The sequence below is a fragment of the Pleurodeles waltl genome, chromosome 5, assembly GCF_031143425.1.
Source record: "Pleurodeles waltl isolate 20211129_DDA chromosome 5, aPleWal1.hap1.20221129, whole genome shotgun sequence".
NCBI lineage: Eukaryota > Metazoa > Chordata > Amphibia > Caudata > Salamandridae > Pleurodeles > Pleurodeles waltl.
The window spans coordinates 935,803,460-935,825,935 of NC_090444.1; positions in this window are offsets into that span (position 1 = coordinate 935,803,460).

Sequence of the window (22,476 nt, forward strand, 5' to 3'; positions counted from 1 at the left end):
AGTGGTTGGCTCTCATCTTGCTGTGGTACCTAGCCAATGGAATGCCAGTGTGATGGGTTGTGCCCAATCCTGATCCTTGTGTGTGATGGTAATGTGTATGCCATCTGTGGTGTTGGTGCTGTATTTGACCCAGTGCTCCCTTTCTCTCTCTCCCCCATTTTCTTCTGTCATCCTGTTCATGTGAGCATTAGCATCATCGGTCGGAGGAGCCAGGGCACCAGTGACTGAGGGAGCTGCATCCCACAGGACCCAGGAGGCAGAGTCCACCGACGCCGAGGGCACAAGTGGGACAGAGGGCGAGGGGAGCACCACGGAGGAGACAGGAGGTGACAACACTGACTCTAATTCCTCCTCCGATGGGAGCTCCCTGGTGGTGGTGGAAACCTCTGGAACCACCCCAGTTACAGGTACAGCCGCGCCCCCTAACAGCACTGCCCGCCCAGTAGCCCCCCCAACGAGTTGCTCGTGCCCGCTCAGCCAGGAGGGTGGGAATCTCCTTCGCCCCAGGCACCTCAGGCCCTGCCCCAGTGAGCCCTGCTGCCCTGAGTGTGGAGGCTATTGACCTCCTGAGATCCATCTCTCTAGGGCAGTCAACCATAGTGAATGCAATCCAGGGGTAGGGCATCCACAGTGGCTTGGTGGCCCTACAGAAATAATTTCAGGCTCTGGTCTCCTCTCTGATGACAGACAGTGTCCCTATTCCTTCAGTCCACCCTCCAACTACCACTTCCCAGTCCCAGTCTCCTCAGCCCCAACCCATCCCATGCACACATGCAGACAAGCATGCACTCAAAACATCAGACAAGAGTGGCACAGTCAAACACAGGCAGCACACTTCAGGTCACAAGCACTTACACAAAGAACAGACAGTTGCACACACAACAACATCCACTGCCTCCAATGTCTCCCCTCCTCCTCCCTCACAGTCACATCCGCACTCACACCTGCATGCACTGTATCAACAGCCACCACCACCATCACCACATCATGGAGCACACACACCTCACTTGCAGACACCTCTACAACATACATCCACGCGTCCCTTTTTATCCTATCCCAACGTGTCTGCCACCCTCCTAAGAGACACAAATGCACGCACTCAGACTCCCAACAGCCATCCACCTCACACATACACACACACACACTGTCCATACACATACACCCAAGTCCAGCAGACGTACACCTCCGGCAACCACTCCCTCAACCTTCACTCCCATCCCTCCTCCCACATTCCACCCCAACATCCCTAATAAGCTATTACTTACCCATCTTAACCTCTTCCCTCCACCTCCATCCCCCGTCCTGCATGTAAGAGCAGGATCCCAACAACCCAGCACAGTACCTCAGTCAAACAGTTTGCCACTGCTCCCATCAAATCTTCAGCTGCTGGCACAAAGGGGCCCCAGAGCGTGACGGCTGCCACTCCTACTTTGAACACACCTCCACCTCAGAAAGGGAGGACTAGGGTTGTGAAAATCAACGGACAGGAGACAGGGACAGTGGAGGCACCTCCTAGTCCTGGAGGAAAGAAATGGAAGGTTCCCACTCCACCACCCAAGAAAGGGAAGGTTCCCACTCCATCACCCAAGAAAGGGAAAGTTCCCACTCCACCGCCAAAGAGAGGCAAGAGACCCCCTTCACCAGCAGTGGGCAATGAGCCCTCACCTCCTGCAGAGGCAGCCAGGGTAACACCTCCACCAGCAGTGGGCAAGGAGCCCTCACCTCCAGCAGAGGCAGCCAGGGTAACACCTCCATCAGAAATGGACAAGGAGCCCTCATCTCCAGCAGCCGCAGCCAGGGTAACACCTCCACCAGCAGTGGAGAAGGAGCCCTCACCTCCAGCAGAGGGCATGTAGCCACTCACCAGAGACAATTGGGCAAGGAGCCCCCTCCAGAACCAGTGGGCCTGTTCCCCTCTTCAGAGACTGTGGCCTTACACTCCCCACCAGGGACAACTGGGCAAGGAGCCCCCTCCAGAACCAGTGGGCATGTTCCCCAATTCAGAGACTGTGGCCTTATACTCCCCACCAGGGACAATTGGGCAAGAGGCCCCCTCCAGAACCAGTAGGCATGTTCCCCACTTCAGAGACTGTAGCCTTACACTCCCCACCAGGGACAATTGGGCAAGGGGCCCCCTCCAGAACCAGTGGGCATGTTCCCCACTTCAGATGAGGTGCACAGGGCAAAAGCTGTGTATTGTAGGGCCTTGGCTCGCCACATCTCATTGACTGTGCACAAGTGGTCACCTAATCTCAGAGGGTGTGGTACAGAGAGAAGACTGTGTGCAGTAGGGGCTTGGCCACCTAATTGGGCTTGAATGGAGTAGGCTCTTCATGAAGACTTCTGTGCAAAGCAAAGGCTGTGCCCTCGAAGGATTTGGCCACCGGCATCTTATTGATTAGACACAAAAGTCTGTTCACCTGCAAAAGGTCTGAGCCAGGATGAAGACAGTGTGTAGTACAGGCTTGGCCTTCCAATGGGGCTTGGATGTTTGGGGAGAGTGGGCTCTCCATCATTTTTGCCCACAGGAGCTTATTTTTTACATCTTTCTCTGGTCGCATGGTACTCCTGCAGGATTCCTGCAAGGTCACACAAAGGTGTGCTGGCTTCCATGAGTGAATCATGGAAGTCGTCAGCCAAACGTTTAAAAAAAAGTTAAGTCAGGGAGTGGTCCCACTAGGATTCCTTAAGAGGGTAAAGCAGTCTGTATACAGGCAACGTTTCCCCTTCTACTTTTTTGTAAAGATTTATGATAGAGAGATTCAGTCTCTGTGTCCTGTAATGGTAGCTGCAACATCTCTGTTTATGTTGGGCCAACTCTTTTTTTTTATTTTTTATTTGCAGTTCTGCTACTATATTGAGGTACTCCTGTGGAACAAATGATCCTAATATATCTAACTTTTGAACCTTAATTTCTCAAAAAAAATTGAATGGATTTACACTAAATCACAGATCTAACTTTCTTCCACATTTGGTGTGTCAGTTCAGCAGGTTTTTTTGCGAAATGCTTCCTAAAATTTCTATGGGAAATTGCATGGGAAAAACAATTTTTTTTGGACAGTCCCTTTTTCCTCAGCTCCTGCTTGACGGGTTACCCTGAAACTTTCCAGGAAGGAGCAGAGGTGTATGAACATTTTTGGGAAAGTGTTGTGAAGATTCATCAAATGACACCAGAGTTATCGGCAAAACTAAAAACTCTCTAATTATGAAAACTCTGATCTAACTATTACTGCACAGTGGTGATTGCCACTGTGTAAGATAGTATAGATAGACACACATACCCATGCCCACAAACACATTGACACATATACAATACACTTACCTGCAAATTAAAGACCTCCAAATTAAAAACCTTTACAAAATGATTACAAATATAAAACTCCTGATGAAGATGTAATGTCCCTCCCAACGTAATTTCCTTTGATGTAATGACTCTCAAAGTAATTATGGCATACTATATTCTAATGGTGAAAAAATATTATGCCTTTATTACATCGCTTGGGATGTAATAAAGGCATAAGTTAAATAGGTGTATAACAAAATCTTGTTTTCCAGCTAGGTGGCATTCCAGGTAAGACAGAGCTTGCTGGGTCCCAGGAGGGGTGCAGTTGGCAGTGGTTGGCTCTCATCTTGCTGTGGTACCTAGCCAATGGAATGCCAGTGTGATGGGTTGTGCCCAATCCTGATCCTTGTGTGTGATGGTAATGTGTATGCCATCTGTGGTGTTGGTGCTGTATTTGACCCAGTGCTCCCTTTCTCTCTCTCCCCCATTTTCTTCTGTCATCCTGTTCATGTGAGCATTAGCATCATCGGTCGGAGGAGCCAGGGCACCAGTGACTGAGGGAGCTGCATCCCACAGGACCCAGGAGGCAGAGTCCACCGACGCCGAGGGCACAAGTGGGACAGAGGGCGAGGGGAGCACCACGGAGGAGACAGGATGTGACAACACTGACTCTGATTCCTCCTCCGATGGGAGCTCCCTGGTGGTGGTGGAAACCTCTGGAACCACCCCAGTTACAGGTACAGCCGCCACCCTGTAACAGCACTGCCCGCCCAGTAGCCCCCCCAACGAGTTGCTCGTGCCCGCTCAGCCAGGAGGGTGGGTATCTCCTTCGCCCCAGGCACCTCAGGCCCTGCCCCAGTGAGCCCTGCTGCCCTGAGTGTGGAGGCTATTGACCTCCTGAGATCCATCTCTCTAGGGCAGTCAACCATAGTGAATGCAATCCAGGGGTAGGGCATCCACAGTGGCTTGGTGGCCCTACAGAAATAATTTCAGGCTCTGGTCTCCTCTCTGATGACAGACAGTGTCCCTATTCCTTCAGTCCACCCTCCAACTACCACTTCCCAGTCCCAGTCTCCTCAGCCCCAACCCATCCCATGCACACATGCAGACAAGCATGCACACAAAACATCAGACAAGAGTGGCACAGTCAAACACAGGCAGCACACTTCAGGTCACAAGCACTTACACAAACAACAGACAGTTGCACACACAACAACATCCACTGCCTCCAATGTCTCCCCTCCTCCTCCCTCACAGTCACATCCGCACTCACACCTGCATGCACTGCATCAACAGCCACCACCACCATCACCACATCATGGAGCACACACACCTCACTTGCAGACACCTCCACAACATACATCCACGCGTCCCTTTTTATCCTATCCCAACGTGTCTGCCACCCTCCTAAGAGACACAAATGCATGCACTCAGACTCCCAACAGCCATCCACCTCACACATACACACACACACACTGTCCATACACATACACCCAAGTCCAGCAGACGTACACCTCCGGCAACCACTCCCTCAACCTTCACTCCCATCCCTCCTCCCACATTCCACCCCAACATCCCTAATAAGCTATTCCTTACCCATCTTAACCTCTTCCCTCCACCTCCATCCCCCGTCCCGCCTGTAAGAGCAGGATCCCAACAACCCAGCACAGTACCTCAGTCAAACAGTTTGCCACTGCTCCCATCAAATCTTCAGCTGCTGGCACAAAGGGGCCCCAGAGCGTGACGGCTGCCACTCCTACTTTGAACACACCTCCACCTCAGAAAGGGAGGACTAGGGTTGTGAAAATCAACGGACAGGAGACAGGGACAGTGGAGGCACCTCCTAGTCCTGGAGGAAAGAAATGGAAGGTTCCCATTCCACCAACCAAGAAAGGGAAGGTTCCCACTCCATCACCCAAGAAAGGGAAGGTTCCCACTCCACCAGCAAAGAGAGGCAAGAGGCCCCCTTCACCAGCTGTGGGCAATGAGCCCTCACCTCCAGCAGAGGCAGCCAGGGTAACACCTCCACCAGCAGTGGGCAAGGAGCCCTCACCTCCAGCAGAGGCAGCCAGGGTAACACCTCCACCAGAAATGGACAAGGAGCCCTCATCTCCAGCAGCCGCAGCCAGGCTAACACCTCCACCAGCAGTGGACAAGGAGCCCTCACCTCCAGCAGAGGGCATGTAGGCCACCCACCAGAGACAATTGGGCAAGGAGCCCCCTCCAGAACCAGTGGGCCTGTTCCCCTCTTCAGAGACTGTGGCCTTACACTCCCCACCAGGGACAACTGGGCAAGGAGCCCCCTCCAGAACCAGTGGGCATGTTCCCCAATTCAGAGACTGTGGCCTTACACTCCCCACCAGGGGCAATTGGGCAAGAAGCCCCCTTCAGAACCAGTTGCATGTTCCCCACTTCAGAGACTGTAGCCTTACACTCCCCACCAGGGACAATTGGGAAAGGGGCCCCCTCTAGAACCAGTGGGCATGTTCCCCACTTCAGATGAGGAGAACAGGGCAAAAGCTGTGTATTGTAGGGCCTTGGCTAGCCACATCTCATTGACTGTGCACAAGTGGTCACCTACTCTCAGAGGGTCTGGTACAGAGAGAAGACTGTGTGCAGTAGGGGCTTGGCCAACTAATTGGGCTTTAATGGAGTAGGCTCTTCATGAAGACTTCTGTGCAAAGCAAAGTCTGTGCCCTCGAGGGATTTGGCCACCGGCATCTTATTGATTAGACACAAAAGTCTGTTCACCTGCAAAAGGTCTGAGCCAGGATGAAGACAGTGTGTAGTACAGGCTTGGCCTTCCAATGGGGCTTGGATGTTTGGGGAGAGTAGGCTCTCCATCATTTTTGCCCACAGGAGCTTCTTTTTTACATCTTTCTCTGGTCGCATGGTACTCCTGCAGGATTCCTGCAAGGTCACACAAAGGTGTGCTGGCTTCCATGAGTGAATCATGGAAGTCGTCAGCCAAACGTATAAAAAAAAGTTAAGCCAGGGAGTGGTCCCACTAGGATTCCTTAAGAGGGTTAAGCAGTCTGTATACAGGGAACGTTTCCCCTTCTATTTTTGTAAAGATTTATGATAGACAGATTCACTCTCTGTGTCCTATAATGGTAGCTGCAACATCTCTGTTTGTGTTGGGCCAACTCTTTTTTTTTATTTTTTATTTGCAGTTCTGCTACTATATTGAGGTACTCCTGCGGAACAAATAATCCTGATATATCTAACTTTTGAACCTTAATTTCTCAAAAAATGTTGAATGGATTTACACTAAATCACAGATCTAGCTTTCTTCCAAATTTGGTGTGTCAGTTCAGCAGGTTTTTTTGCGAAATGATTCCTAAAATTTCTATGGGAAATTGCATGGGAAAAACACATTTTTATGGACAGTCCCTTTTTGCTCAGCTCCTGCGTGACGGGTTACCCTGAAACTTTCCAGGAAGGAGCAGAGGTGTATGAACATTTTTTGGAAAGTGTTGTGAAGATTCATCAAATGACACCAGAGTTATCGGCAAAACTAAAAACTCTCTAATTATGAAAACTCTGATCTAACTATTACTGCACAGTGGTGATTGCCACTGTGTAAGATAGTATAGATAGACACACATACCCATGCCCACAAACACATTGACAAATATACAATACACTTACCTGCAAACTAAAGACCTCCAAATTAAAAACCTTTACAAAATGATTACAAATATAAAACTCCTGATGAAGATGTAATGTCCTTCCCAACGTAATTTCCATTGATGTAATGACTCTCAAAGTAGTTGTGGCATACTATATTCTAATGGTGAAAAAATGTTATGCCTTTTTTACATCGCTTGGGATGTAATAAAGGCATAAGTTAAATAGGTGTATAGCAAAATCTTGTATTCCAGCTAGGTGGCATTCCAGGTAAGACAGAGCTTGCTGGGTCCCAGGAGGGGTGCAGTTGGCAGTGGTTGGCTCTCATCTTGCTGTGGTACCTAGCCAATGGAATGCCAGTGTGATGGGTTGTGCCCAATCCTGATCCTTGTGTGTGATGGTAATGTGTATGCCATCTGTGGTGTTGGTGCTGTATTTGACCCAGTGCTCCCTTTCTCTCTCTCCCCCATTTTCTTCTGTCATCCTGTTCATGTGAGCATTAGCATCATCGGTCGGAGGAGCCAGGGCACCAGTGACTGAGGGAGCTGCATCCCACAGGACCCAGGAGGCAGAGTCCACCGACGCCGAGGGCACAAGTGGGACAGAGGGCGAGGGGAGCACCACGGAGGAGACAGGAGGTGACAACACTGACTCTGATTCCTCCTCCGATGGTAGCTCCCTGATGGTGGTGGAAACCTCTGGAACCACCCCAGTTACAGGTACAGCCGCCACCCCGTAACAGCACTGCCCGCCCAGTAGCCCCCCCAACGAGTTGCTCGTGCCCGCTCAGCCAGGAGGGTGGGCATCTCCTTTGCCCCAGGAACCTCAGGCCCTGCCCCAGTGAGCCCTGCTGCCCTGAATGTGGAGGCTATTGACCTCCTGAGATCCATCTCTCTAGGGCAGTCAACCATAGTGAATGCCATCCAGGGGTAGGGCATCCACAGTGGCTTGGTGGCCCTACAGAAATAATTTCAGGCTCTGGTCTCCTCTCTGATGACAGACAGTGTCCCTATTCCTTCAGTCCCCCCGCCAACTACCACTTCCCAGTCCCAGTCTCCTCAGCCCCAACCCATCCCATGCACACATGCAGACAAGCATGCACACAAAACATCAGACAAGAGTGGCACAGTCAAACACAGGCAGCACACTTCAGGACACAAGCACTTACACAAACAACAGACAGTTGCACACACAACAACATCCACTGCCTCCACTGTCTCCCCTCCTCCTCCTCCTCCTCCCTCACAGTCACATCCGCACTCACACCTGCATGCACTGCATCAACAGCCACCACCACCATCACCACATCATGGAGCACACACACCTCACTTGCAGACACCTCCACAACATACATCCACGCGTCTCCTTTTATCCTATCCCAACGTGTCTGCCACCCTCCTAAGAGACACAAATGCACGCACTCAGACTCCCAACAGCCATCCACCTCACACACACACACACACACACACACACACTGTCCATACACCTACACCCAAGTCCAGCAGACGTTCACCTCCGGCAACCACTCCCTCAACCTTCATTCCCATCCCTCCTCCCACATTCCACCCCAACGTCCCTAAGAAGCTGGTCCTTACCCATCTTAACCTCTTCCCTCTCCCTCCATCCCCCATCCTGCCTGTAAGAGCAGGATCGATCCCAGCGACCCAGCACAGTACCTCAGTAAAACAGTTTGCCACTGCTCCCATCAAATCTTCAGCTGCTGGCACAAAGGGGCCCCAGAGTGTGACGGCTGCCACTCCTACTTTGAACACACCTCCACCTCAGAAAGGGAGGACTAGGGTGGTGAAAAACAACAGACAGGAGACAGGGACAGTGGAGGCACCTCCTAGTCCTGGAGGCAAGAAATGGAAGGTTCCACTCCACCACCCAAGAAAGGGAAGGTTCCCACTCCATCACCCAAGAAAGGGAAAGTTCCCACTCCACCAGCAAAGAGAGGCAAGAGACCCCCTTCACCAGCAGTGGGCAATGAGCCCTCACCACCAGCAGAGGCAGCCAGGGTAACACCTCCACCAGCAGTGGGCAAGGATCCCTCACCTCCAGCAGAGGCAGCCAGGGTAACACCTCCATCAGAAATGGACAAGGAGCCCTCATCTCCAGCAGCCGCAGCCAGGGTAACACTTCCACCAGCAGTGGACAAGGAGCCCTCACCTCCAGCAGAGGGCATGTAGGCCACTCACCAGAGACAATTGGGCAAGGAGCCCCCTCCAGAACCAGTGGGCCTGTTCCCCTCTTCAGAGACTGTGGCCTTACACTCCCCACCAGGGACAACTGGGCAAGGAGCCCCCTCCAGAACCAGTGGGCATGTTCCCCAATTCAGAGACTGTGGCCTTACACTCCCCACCAGGGACAATTGGGCAAGAAGCCCCCTCCAGAACCAGTGGGCATGTTCCCCACTTCAGAGACTGTAGCCTTACACTCCCCACCAGGGACAATTGGGCAAGGGGCCCCCTCCAGAACCAGTGGGCATGTTCCCCACTTCAGATGAGGTGCACAGGGCAAAAGCTGTGTATTGTAGAGCCTTGGCTAGCCACATCTCATTGACTGTGCACAAGTGGTCACCTACTCTCAGAGGGTCTGGTACAGAGAGAAGACTGTGTGCAGTAGGAGCTTGGCCACCTTATTGGGCTTGAATGGAGTAGGCTCTTCATGAAGACTTCTGTGCAAAGCAAAGGCTGTGCCCTCAAAGGATTTGGCCACCGGCATCTTATTGATTAGACACAAAAGTCTGTTCACCTGCAAAAGGTCTGAGCCAGGATGAAGACAGTGTGTAATACAGGCTTTGCCTTCCAATGGGGCTTGGATGTTTGGGGAGAGTGGGCTCTCCATCATTTTTGCCCACAGGAGCTTCTTTTTTACATCTTTCTCCGGTCGCATGGTACTCCTGCAGGATTCCTGCAAGGTCACACAAAGGTGTGCTGGCTTCCATGAGTGAATCATGGAAGTCGTCAGCCAAACGTTTAAAAAAAAGTTAAGCCAGGGAGTGGTCCCACTAGGATTCCTTAAGAGGGTAAAGCAGTCTGTATACAGGGAACGTTTCCCCTTCTACTTTTTTGTAAAGATTTATGATAGAGAGATTCAGTCTCTGTGTCCTGTAATGGTAGCTGCAACATCTCTGTTTATGTTGGGCCAACTCTTTTTTTTTATTTTTTATTTGCAGTTCTGCTACTATATTGAGGTACTCCTGTGGAACAAATGATCCTAATATATCTAACTTTTGAACCTTAATTTCTCAAAAAATGTTGAATGGATTTACACTAAATCACAGATCTAACTTCCTTCCAAATTTGGTGTGTCAGTTCAGCAGGTTTTTTTGCGAAATGCTTCCTAAAATTTCTATGGGAAATTGCATGGGAAAAACACATTTTTTTGGACAGTCCCTTTTTGCTCAGCTCCTGCTTGACGGGTTACCCTGAAACTTTCCAGGAAGAAGCAGAGGTGTATGAACATTTTTTGGAAAGTGTTGTGAAGATTCATCAAATGACACCAGAGTTATCGGCAAAACTAAAAACTCTCTAATTATGAAAACTCTGATCTAACTATTACTGCACAGTGGTGATTGCCACTGTGTAAGATAGTATAGATAGACACACATACCCATGCCCACAAACACATTGACAAATATACAATACACTTACCTGCAAACTAAAGACCTCCAAATTAAAAACCTTTACAAAATGATTACAAATATAAAACTCCTGATGAAGATATAATGTCCCTCCCAACGTAATTTCCTTTGATGTAATGACTCTCAAAGTAATTATGGCATACAATATTCTAATGGTGAAAAAATGTTATGCCTTTATTACATCGCTTGGGATGTAATAAAGGCATAAGTTAAATAGGTGTATAGCAAAATCTTGTATTCCAGCTAGGTGGCATTCCAGGTAAGAGAGAGCTTGCTGGGTCCCAGGAGGGGTGCAGTTGGCAGTGGTTGGCTCTCATCTTGCTGTGGTACCTAGCCAATGGAATGCCAGTGTGATGGGTTGTGCCCAATCCTGATCCTTGTGTGTGATGGTAATGTGTATGCCATCTGTGGTGTTGGTGCTGTATTTGACCCAGTGCTCCCTTTCTCTCTCTCCCCCATTTTCTTCTGTCATCCTGTTCTTGTGAGCATTAGCATCATCGGTCGGAGGAGCCAGGGCACCAGTGACTGAGGGAGCTGCATCCCACAGGACCCAGGAGGCAGAGTCCACCGACGCCGAGGGCACAAGTGGGACAGAGGGCGAGGGGAGCACCACGGTGGAGAAAGGAGGTGACAACACTGACTCTGATTCCTCCTCCGATGGGAGCTCCCTGGTGGTGGTGGAAACCTCTGGAACCACCCCAGTTACAGGTACAGCCGCCACCCCGTAACAGCACTGCCCGCTCAGTAGCCCCCCCAATGAGTTGCTCGTGCCCGCTCAGCCAGGAGGGTGGGCATCTCCTTCGCCCCAGGCACCTCAGGCCCTGCCCCAGTGAGCCCTGCTGCCCTGAGTGTGGAGGCTATTGACCTCCTGAGATCCATCTCTCTAGGGCAGTCAACCATAGTGAATGCCATCCAGGGGTAGGGCATCCACAGTGGCTTGGTGGCCCTACAGAAATAATTTCAGGCTCTGGTCTCCTCTCTGATGACAGACAGTGTCCCTATTCCTTCAGTCCCCCCTCCAACTACCACTTCCCAGTCCCAGTCTCCTCAGCCCCAACCCATCCCATGCACACATGCAGACAAGCATGCACACAAAACATCAGACAAGAGTGGCACAGTCAAACACAGGCAGCACACTTCAGGTCACAAGCACTTACACAAACAACAGACAGTTGCACACACAACAACATCCACTGCCTCCAATGTCTCCCCTCCTCCTCCCTCACAGTCACATCCGCACTCACACCTGCATGCAATGCATCAACAGCCACCATCACCACATCATGGAGCACACACACCTCACTTGCAGACACCTCCACAACATACATCCACGCGTCCCCTTTTATCCTATCCCAACATGTCTGCCACCCTCCTAAGAGACACAAATGCACGCACTCAGACTCCCAACAGCCATCCACCTCACACACACACACACACACACACACTGTCCATATACCTACACCCAAGTCCAGCAGACGTACACCTCCGGCAACCACTCCCTCAACCTTCATTCCCATCCCTCCTCCCACATTCCACCCCAACGTCCCTAAGAAGCTGGTCCTTACCCATCTTAACCTCTTCCCTCCCCCTCCATCCCCCATCCTGCCTCTAAGAGCAGGATCCCAGCGACCCAGCACAGTACCTCAGTCAAACAGTTTGCCACTGCTCCCATCAAATCTTCAGCTGCTGGCACAAAGGGGCCCCAGAGTGTGACGGCTGCCACTCCTACTTTGAACACACCTCCACCTCAGAAAGGGAGGACTAGGGTGGTGAAAAACAACAGACAGGAGACAGGGACAGTGGAGGCACCTCCTAGTCCTGGAGGCAAGAAATGGAAGGTTCCCACTCCACCACCCAAGAAAGGGAAGGTTCCCACTCTATCACCCAAGAAAGGGAAAGTTCCCACTCCACCAGCAAAGAGAGGCAAGAGACCCCCTTCACCAGCAGTGGGCAATGAGCCCTCACCTCCAGCAGAGGCAGCCAGGGTAACACCTCCACCAGCAGTGGGCAAGGAGCCCTCACCTCCAGCAGAGGCAGCCAGGGTAACACCTCCATCAGAAATGGACAAGGAGCCCTCATCTCCAGCAGCCGCAGCCAGGGTAACACCTCCACCAGCAGTGGACAAGGAGCCCTCACCTCCAGCACAGAGCATGTAGGCCACTCACCAGAGACAATTGGGCAAGGAGCCCCCTCCATAACCAGTGGGCCTGTTCCCCTCTTCAGAGATTGTGGCCTTACACTCCCCACCAGGGACAACTGGGCAAGGAGCCCCCTCAAGAACCAGTGGGCATGTTCCCCAATTCAGAGACTGTGGCCTTACAGTCCCCACCAGGGACAATTGGGCAAGAAGCCCCCTCCAGACCCAGTGGGCATGTTCCCCACTTCAGAGACTGTAGCCTTACACTCCCCACCAGGGACAATTGGGCAAGGGGCCCCCTCCAGAACCAGTGGGCATGTTCCCCACTTCAGATGAGGTGCACAGGGCAAAAGCTGTGTATTGTAGGGCCTTGGCTAGCCACATCTCATTGACTGTGCACAAGTGGTCACCTACTCTCAGAGGGTCTGGTACAGAGAGAAGACTGTGTGCAGTAGGGGCTTGGCCACCTAATTGGGCTTGAATGGAGTAGGCTCTTCATGAAGACTTCTGTGCAATGCAAAGGCTGTGCCCTCGAGGGATTTGGCCACCGGCATCTTATTGATTAGACACAAAAGTCTGTTCACCTGCAAAAGGTCTGTGCCAGGATGAAGAAAGTGTGTAGTACAGGCTTGGCCTTCCAATGGGGCTTGGATGTTTGGGGAGAGTGGGCCCTCCATCATTTTTGCCCACAGGAGCTTCTTTTTTACATCTTTCTCTGGTCGCATGGTACTCCTGCAGGATTCCTGCAAGGTCACACAAAGGTGTGCTGGCTTCCAAGAGTGAATCATGGAAGTCGTCAGCCAAACGTTTAAAAAAAAGTTAAGCCAGGGAGTGGTCCCACTAGGATTCCTTAAGAGGGTAAAGCAGTCTGTATACAGGGAACGTTTCCCCTTCTACTTTTTTGTAAAGATTTATGATAGAGAGATTCAGTCTCTGTGTCCTGTAATGGTAGCTGCAACATCTCTGTTTATGTTGGGCCAACTCTTTTTTTTTATTTTTTATTTGCAGTTCTGCTACTATATTGAGGTACTCCTGTGGAACAAATGATCCTAATATATCTAACTTTTGAACCTTAATTTCTCAAAAAATGTTGAATGGATTTACACTAAATCACAGATCTAACTTTCTTCCAAATTTGGTGTGTCAGTTCAGCAGGTTTTTTTGCGAAATGCTTCCTAAAATTTCTATGGGAAATTGCATGGGAAAAACACATTTTTTTGGACAGTCCCTTTTTGCTCAGCTCCTGCTTGACGGGTTACCCTGAAACTTTCCAGGAAGGAGCAGAGGTGTATGAACATTTTTTGGAAAGTGTTGTGCAGATTCATCAAATGACACCAGAGTTATCGGCAAAACTAAAAACTCTCTAATTATGAAAACTCTGATCTAACTATTACTGCACAGTGGTGATTGCCACTGTGTAAGATAGTGTAGATAGACACACATACCCATGCTCACAAACACATTGACACATATACAATACACTTACCTGCAAACTAAAGACCTCCAAATTAAAAACCTTTACAAAATGATTACAAATATAAAACTCCTGATGAAGATGTAATGTCCCTCCCAACTTAATTTCCTTTGATGTAATGACTCTCAAAGTAATTATGGCATACTATATTCTAATGGTGAAATTTTTTTATGCCTTTATTACATCGCTTGGGATATGTGTTTTTTTCATTATTTCAGGTTCTGCAAATTTAAACTATTGGGATCTATATTGTACATACTTCTTAATGGGAACTATGCTGTTGTCCTGGAGAATATTTCAAGGCTATTTATTGTGGCTACTGAGTACTTGAACATAATATAAATTGATTAGCCAACAAGAAAACTGTTCACTGTACTCCCTTCACTGGACATATTTTAATCTTGCACACCTATACGTCTTGGGGGTGGATCTGAAATGCCAACGGTGTACGTATCTGGGGGCACATGGCTTACATATGGTGTGGACCAGCCCAGAAAATGGGCGATACTGAACAGACGCTGTGGGCGCACTAATGGATATCATGGGACATCTTCTACAGCTAGATCCCATACACTATTTGTTGAGTCTGACATCCTGTACATGCAAGAACAAATATGTCAGAAGGTTTCTTGACTTGGCATATATCCTGTTAATGTGCTGTATAGTGATGGCATGGAAGTACACAACAGCCCCTCCATTGTTCCTGAGGCTTTAAGATCTTTTCAAATATGCAAATGCTGAAACCAGTGCCTGTTGCTCAGTTCTGCCACAACAGACCCATACATGGACAAATTGGCCTCCTTGAGGCTTTGCTTTCATCAGCTTCCATGCTCCTGTGCAATTGGCAGTGGGCTTTGAGTGTAATGATTCATGGTGAGAGTCATAACATGTTTGCTTGTGGACTGGACGCTAGGGCCCTGCTTACCCTCCCTTGACCTGGTGACAAGTGTACCTCCTTTCTTACTCACTACTCACTCCACGGTCCCAAAGCGGCCTCACCACCTGCCCCAGATGGACCCTGAGACACATTGAGGGATAGTGTTTCCTTAGAAAGGGGCACTAAACAGATTTCTCGCAACTGTTATTATAGGTTCAATCAATCTATCAGGATTTGTAAATCATCACCCAACAGGGTAGCCAATTGCTTGCAGGTCCTGGAGAAAGCAGTGAAAACAAAGGAAAAGCAAGGAGAAGGCCCACAAAAAACAGGTGATAAATGAAGGAGAAAGCAGCAAAAACAAAGGAAAAGCAATGAGAAGGCACACTAAAAATGGGAAAAAGCAAAGAGAAAGCAGTGAAAATTAGGCAAAAGCATGGAGAATGCACACATAAAAACAGGGAAAAAGCAAGTAGAAAGCAGTGAAAATGAGGGAAAGTAAGGAAATGGTACTCATAAAACAGTGGGAAATAGCAAGGAGAGAGCAGTGAGAACAAAGGAAAAGCAAGTAGAGGCACAACATGGAAAAAGCAAGGTGAAGGCAGTGAAAATTAAGGAAAAGCAAGGAGCTTCCACACAAAAAATTGGGTGGGGGAAAGGCAAAGAGAAAGCAGTGAAAACAAGGGAAAGGCAAGGAGATGGCACACAAAGGACCGTGGGAAAAGCCAGGAGAAAGCAATAAGAATGAGGGAAAAGCAAAGTGGAGGCATTCAAAAAATGGGAAATAGCAAGGACAGCAGCAAGAGCGACGTAGTAGCACGGGAAAAGCTGGGCCTGGGTCCTGCTCAAAGGCGTTGTACTGCAGCCTCCATTAAGTAGGCCATGGGAGGAGGGAGGGGAGCTAGTGGAGCTGGGAGGTGCTGGGAAGTGAAGGAAACAATGGGAAGCAGGTGGGAGCAGCAAAAAAGGGAGAAAAACCAAGGGGAAGGCAGTGAGAACGTTGGAAAAGCAAGGAGATGGCACACAAAAAAACGCGAAAAAAGCAAGGAGAAAGCAGTAAAATTAAGGGAAAAGCAAATTAGAAGGTAATGAAAACATGGGGAAAAGCAAGGAGAAAGTAGTGTGAATGATAGAAAAGCAAGAGTAGGCACTCAAAAAATGGGGAAAAAGCTAGGAGAAGACAGGAGCAAGAGAGGTGCAGTAGCATGGGGAAAGCTGGGCATGGGACCTGACCAACGGGGTCGTGCTACAGTCTCCACTAAGTAGAGGGAGGGTGTTGGGGTGCTGTGAGGTGGTAGGTGGGGCTAGGTGGAGGTGAGAAATAAATGGCGGCAGGCAGGAGCAGCATTCAGGGAAAAAGCAAGGAGAAAGAAGTGAAAATGAAGAAAAGCAAGGAAAAGGCATACAAAAACACGGGAAAAGCAAGGAGAAAGCTGTAAAAAAAAAAGGGAAATTCAAGGAGTGGACACACAAAAAACAGGGAGAAATGGAAGGAGAAAACAGTGAGAATGAGGGAAAAGTGAAGAAAAAGCAAGTACAAAACAGTGGAAACGAGGGAAAAGCAAGGAAAAGGCACACAATAAAAAATGAGGGAAAAAGCAAGGAGAGAGCAGTGAAATTGAGGGAAATACAAGAAGGCACTCAAAAAAACAAGGTTAGGAGCAAGGAGAGAGCAGTGAAAATGAGGAAAGAGTAAGAAGAAGGCACACAAAAAACGGGACAGCAAGGGAAAAACAGTGAAAACGAGGGAAAAGTAAAGAGAAGTCACACCAAAAAAAGGATAAAAGGCAAGGAGAAAGAAATGAAAACGAGTGAAAAACAAGGAGCGGGTACACAAAAATTGGGAAAAGCAAGGAGAAAGAAGTGAAAATGATGGAAAAGCAAGGAGAAGGCACTCGAAAAATGGAGGAAACCAAGGAGAAAACAGGAAAACAAGAGCTGCAGCAGCACGGAAAGAGCTAGGCCTGGGACCTGCTCCATGGGGTCACGCTGGAGCTTCCATTAAGTAAGTCCTGGGAGTAGAGAGGGGAGGTTGGAGGATGTGGGCAGGACGAGGCAGGAGGCTGGAAATAATGGGCAGCAGCAGGAGTGGCAATGAGGGAAAAAGCAAGGAGAAAGCAATGAAAATGAGGGAAAGCAAAGATAAGGCGCAAAAAAATGGGCGAAAAAACAAGTAGAAAGTAGTGAAAGAAGGGAAAAGCAAGAAGAAAGCACACAAAAAAGAGGGGAAAAGCAAGGAGAGAGCAGTGAAAAATAGAGAAATGCAAGGAAAAGGCACACAAGAGGGCAGAAAAAGCAAAAAGAAACACACAAAAAAGTGGTAAAAAACAAGGAGAAGACAGGACCAGGAGTGAAGCAGCAGCATGGGTGACGTGGCCGAGGGAAGGGCGTTGAGCCCCATTTAGGTGCATTGTTGCTAACTATCACATAATGCTGAGGTAGCTCTCATGTGACAGATACCAGGGTGCCATTTTGTTCTTAAAATATTTTCATTTAATTTTTAATTCACAGTTACAAACAAAGATAGTGAGGACACAAAATTAGCACTTAACAAAGCTCAAGAACTCAAATGGATTCTGAGAAGAATTACGGGTACAGTGAATTACAGCATCTCATGGAAGGATACCGCTAGGTCTTTGCAATGCTAGAAATTGGCCAGTGGTGCTCTGCTCCTCTGTGAAACCAACAATAAAGAGAACAAGGAGAGGAAAAGTAGAACTCAAAAAGGTTTAGGGGGTGAGGGGGTAAGCAGTTGTTTGTATTGGGACAACAGGAAGGCACAGCAAACAGGGTGAGCGGTTAGTAGGGGCATTTTGTAAGCCCGTGGTGGGAAACAGCAGAGCAAACTTCCTAGTTCTGGTATGTGTGAGTCGAGCAAGGCTGGTGTGCTTGTTCTTGTGGCTGAGCGGGAGGAACAGTGTTTGTTGTCGTCTGCTGGAAGGCACAAGCAGTTTGGCCTAGTAGGGGGAAATTGAGCGTTTATGTCTACTGCATACCTCCTCATATTGGAGGGCATCTGGCAATGGTATGCCCCACTCCTCCCCCAGTGCAGAGCTGTAGAGCCAGGGGCTCCATGGCGAGTGCAAATAACAGTGAAGAGAGTGGGCATCCATGTCTTGTGCCCCAGCCAATATGGAATGGATCAGAGATGAGGCAGTCTAGATGAACTTGGGCAGTTAGGTTAGCATAAACAGTCTTGTGTGTGCCAAGAGCTTGGGTTCGACTCCTACACAGTGTAGGACTACGAAGAGGTATGGCCAGGTCAGGGTGGCAAAAGCCTTTTCCAGGTCTAGTATAAGGCAAGCATAGTGATAGGGTGATGGTCACAGACCTGGTCCTGTATGTGGATAGGCAGCAAATGTTTTGCAATGTAGTGTGCCTGATTAAAGGCCATCTTTGCCTGTGTGGACAAGACCAGGGAGAATTTGGGAGTACCTGTCCACAGGATTTTGCCCAGAACTTTATAATCTTCACCCAGGATGGCTATAGGCCTGTATGAGGCCAAACTGGGGACATTTCAATATATTTTAAGGATGGAAACTAGCAGGAATTCTAACTGAGTGCAGGGGAGTTCGCCGATTTGTAATGCCGTCTCGTACAAGTTCACAAGGCACAAGCAAAGACGAGGAAGGTACTGTATTATTCTATTGGCAGACCATCCAATCACGGTGTTTTGTTCCTGGTGAGGTCTAGAGTCACCTCCGTGACATCCGTAGCAGTAATAGCATCATCAAGGGTGAGTCTGGTGGGGGCCTGGACAGTAGGGAAGTGGACTTGTGCAAGAGGTGAATTGGTGTTATAGCTGGCTGGCGTTTTTTACAGTGTGGAGTAGTAGTCTGTGAAAGCCTGTAGGATGTCAGCTTGGATGTGTATTGTGACTCCCCTGTGGTCCACTATCTCGGTGATCGGGAGATGGGGCCAGGGACTCCTCCTGAAAGAGCCAAGTTAAGAGTCTGCTAGTTTTGTCACCTTTCCTGTACACCCTGAGGCATAGGCCTTGAAGTTATAACTTCCATTAGTGCTGCATAGGCAGTCTTCACCTTCATGAATCAGGTTATAAGCTCTAGGCTTGCATCTGCCCCTTTACTAATGTTGGCCAGTTTTTGCTTGACTTTTACTATGTCTTTCTCCAGGATATGGCAGACTCCCACAACTTTTTGGATACAGACCCCTCTGGTAACTGCCTTGAAGGCATCCCATTCAAGCGCCCTGGAGGAGGACGAGTTCTCAGTAATGTAATGACAAATGTGTTCTCTTTGTTCATGCTGAAAGACTGCCTCTTCCAGGCAATTTTTGGGTAGTTCCAACGTGGGTATTGGTAGGGTGACCACCCATCCGTACTTTACATGGACTGTCCGTAAAGTAGTCCTCTTGTCCGTGAAGCTTACTTAAACGGACAGCATTTGTCTGTAATGTTAGCCTTTCTGCTAAATGATAAAGGTTAACTCTGACCCCGAGCCTCCTGTGAGGCCAAGTAAGGGGGAAGGCTGCTAAATAGCCTTCTTGCCAGGGGGCACAAGGCTGCTAAATAGCCTTCTTGCCAAGGTGCACGCTGCCTAAAAAAAAGTAAATATATGCAACTGCTTAATCTGCAAATGTAAAGGCAGCTTGGAGCCGTTTTTTGTGTTAATTGATGAAGTCAATTGTAAGAGTGTTCCACCGTGAGCCGCGAACTGACTGCTTTTAATGGACAGTTACAAAAAATATTCACACTGTATCTAGTACTAAAATCTATACTTTGGAAGTAGTTTTTTATATTCAACCTAATTCTTTTGCATATTTTGTAGAAGCCTATGTTTACTGTTTACAATGTAAGTTTAAAATAGTAACACACATTTACAGTGCTTTCTGTCACAGGTAGGTTGCCCACCCTCTCAACTATTTACAAGGACAATCCATAATCAGCCAATACTATGGCTCTTATCCCCCACCATTGGAATGTTTTATTTGGCCCTGTTGTTTGGGCCTGGGGTTACTTTAGTGCATGCCAAGTACACCTTCACTCTTTGGTATACCTGTTTCTAGTACAGACGAATAGGCTTATTATAGCCTTCTTTGCACATTTGTAAATGTTCTTCCTCCATATCAAGTGAAGAGTTTAGTAGGTAGCACAATCAGAGGTGAGGGCACTACTAAAATATCAAGTGACATACTGCTTCACTAAATTGTGTGATCCTAGGCAAATATTTTTATTGAAAGAGCCTCCTTTGTCATTGTGCTATTTTAGAGGTGAGTGAGCCAACAAGTTAACAGGTACAGTAGAGCCAGAGGTTTAGCGGGGCTCTAAGAGCACATGCACGAGCAAAGCCCTGAAAATGTCTCCCATGTATGCAATAGGCATCTCATAATATGCACCAGAATCTCTTCAAAATTCAAACACCTGTGTTTCTTTAACATGAGTAAGCTTTGACCCGCAGAGGGTGGTAGCTTTAGCAGGGTGGTGATGGACAGGTCAAAAGAATAAAGCTGAATCGTACCCATGCATTCACACACATGCATGCGCACTGTAAGAGGCTGGCCTGGTTTGTTGTTGCTACCTTGGGTACTTATACCTTACACCAGGTCCAGTTATCCCTTATTAGTGAAATGTAGTAGTGTTCATGCAGCTTAGGATGATAGAGGTAGCTATAGCAGAGCAGCTTAGGCTCAACTAGGAGACATGCAAAGCTCCTGCAATACCAGTTATAGTTAAACAGTACTTATACACAAGTAAAGACAATACTCAGGGGGTCATTCTAACTCTGGCGGGCGGCGGAGGCCGCCCGCCAGAGTTCCCCCTTCCAGAATACCGCACCGCGGTCAGAAGACCGCTGCGGTTATTCTGTGTTTCCCGCTGGGCTGGCGGGCGACCGCCAGAAGGCCGCCCACCAGCCCAGCGGGAAACCCCCTTCCCACGAGGAAGCCGGCTCCGAACGGAGCCGGCGGAGTGGGAAGGTGCGACGGGTGCAGTTGCACCCGTCGCAAATTTCAGTGTCTGCTGAGCAGACACTGAAATTCTTTGTGGGGCCCTCTTACGGGGGCCCCTGCAGTGCCCATGCCATTGGCATGGGCACTGCAGGGGCCTCCAGGGGCCCTACGACACCCCATACAGCCATCCTGTTCCTGGCGGGCGAACCGCCAGGAACAGGATGGCAGTATGGGGTGTCTGAATCCCCATGGCGGCGCAGCAAGCTGCGCCGCCATGGAGGATTCAGCAGGGCAGCAGAAAACCGGCGGGAGACCGCCGGTTTTCCTATTCTGACGCGGCCAAACCGCCGCGGTCAGAATACCCTGCGGGGCACCGCCAGCCTGTTGGCGGTGCTCCCGCCGACCCTGGCCCCGGCGGTCAAGGACCGCCGGGGTCAGAATGACCCCCTCAGTCTTACCAAAAATAAAGGTAGTTTATTTGGGTGACACAAGGCCAAAAATATCTTAGAGGCAATACTCCTCCTGCAGGTAAGTATTATACACAATATCTACACTAGACACCAAAATAAAGTAAGTAAGTAAACATAGGATAGTGCAAACAGTAGGAAATGCTATAGAATGCAATGAGAGAAAATAGGACTAGAGGCAACACAAACCATATACTAAGAAAGTGGAATGCGTTTCATGAATTTCCCCCTAGACAAGTGTAGTGTGTAGTGAATCGCTGGGAGAGTAGGGAAACCACAAAGGTGAGTAAAATACCCCACCCCAGAGCCCAGGAAAGTAGGAGTAAAGTACTGCAAGTTTCTTCAGGACACACTACAAGTCGTGATTAGAGTTATTGCAAGAACCAAGCAAGACTGCTAACAACAAATGGTGGATTCCTGGACCTGAAGACCTCCAAAGAGAGGAGACGAAGTCCAGAAGTCAGACGAAGTTCCAGGAAGGACAGGAGCTCCTGTCAACCTAGAAGCGGGTGCAAAAGAAGAGTCCCTGGTTGGACGAAGACTGCAGAAATGCACTAAAGGAAGATGGCTGCGGGTTCCTGCTTGATGCAATGGATGTCCCACGAAGAGATGTGGGATTCAGACGAGTTTCTTCTCTGGATTAGTCAAACAAGCCTTGGTTCAAGCAAAGTTGTGTTTTGCGTCAAAGTGGTGCTGCCTGGACCCAGGAGGGACCTGGGGGTCTCAACTCAGACTGAGGAGGCAGAGGGGGCTCCCAACACTGGAGGGAACCCACACATGACCAGGCAGCACCCACAGAGGTTCCAGGACATGGGTACAAAAGAAGGTGCAAATTGTGGTTGGTGCAGCACTACAAAAGAAGGTTCCACGCCACCGGAGGTCAACTCAGAAAGTGGAGTGTAGCAGGTTAGAGTGCAGGGGACCTGGGCCAGGCTGTGTATGAAGGATTCTTGCATACAGTGCACAGAGGCCTCAGGAGGTGAAGATGACGCGATGCACAGGGGTACTGTCGCTAACGGCGAAGGCAAGCTCTTACCTCCTCCAAATTTGGACAG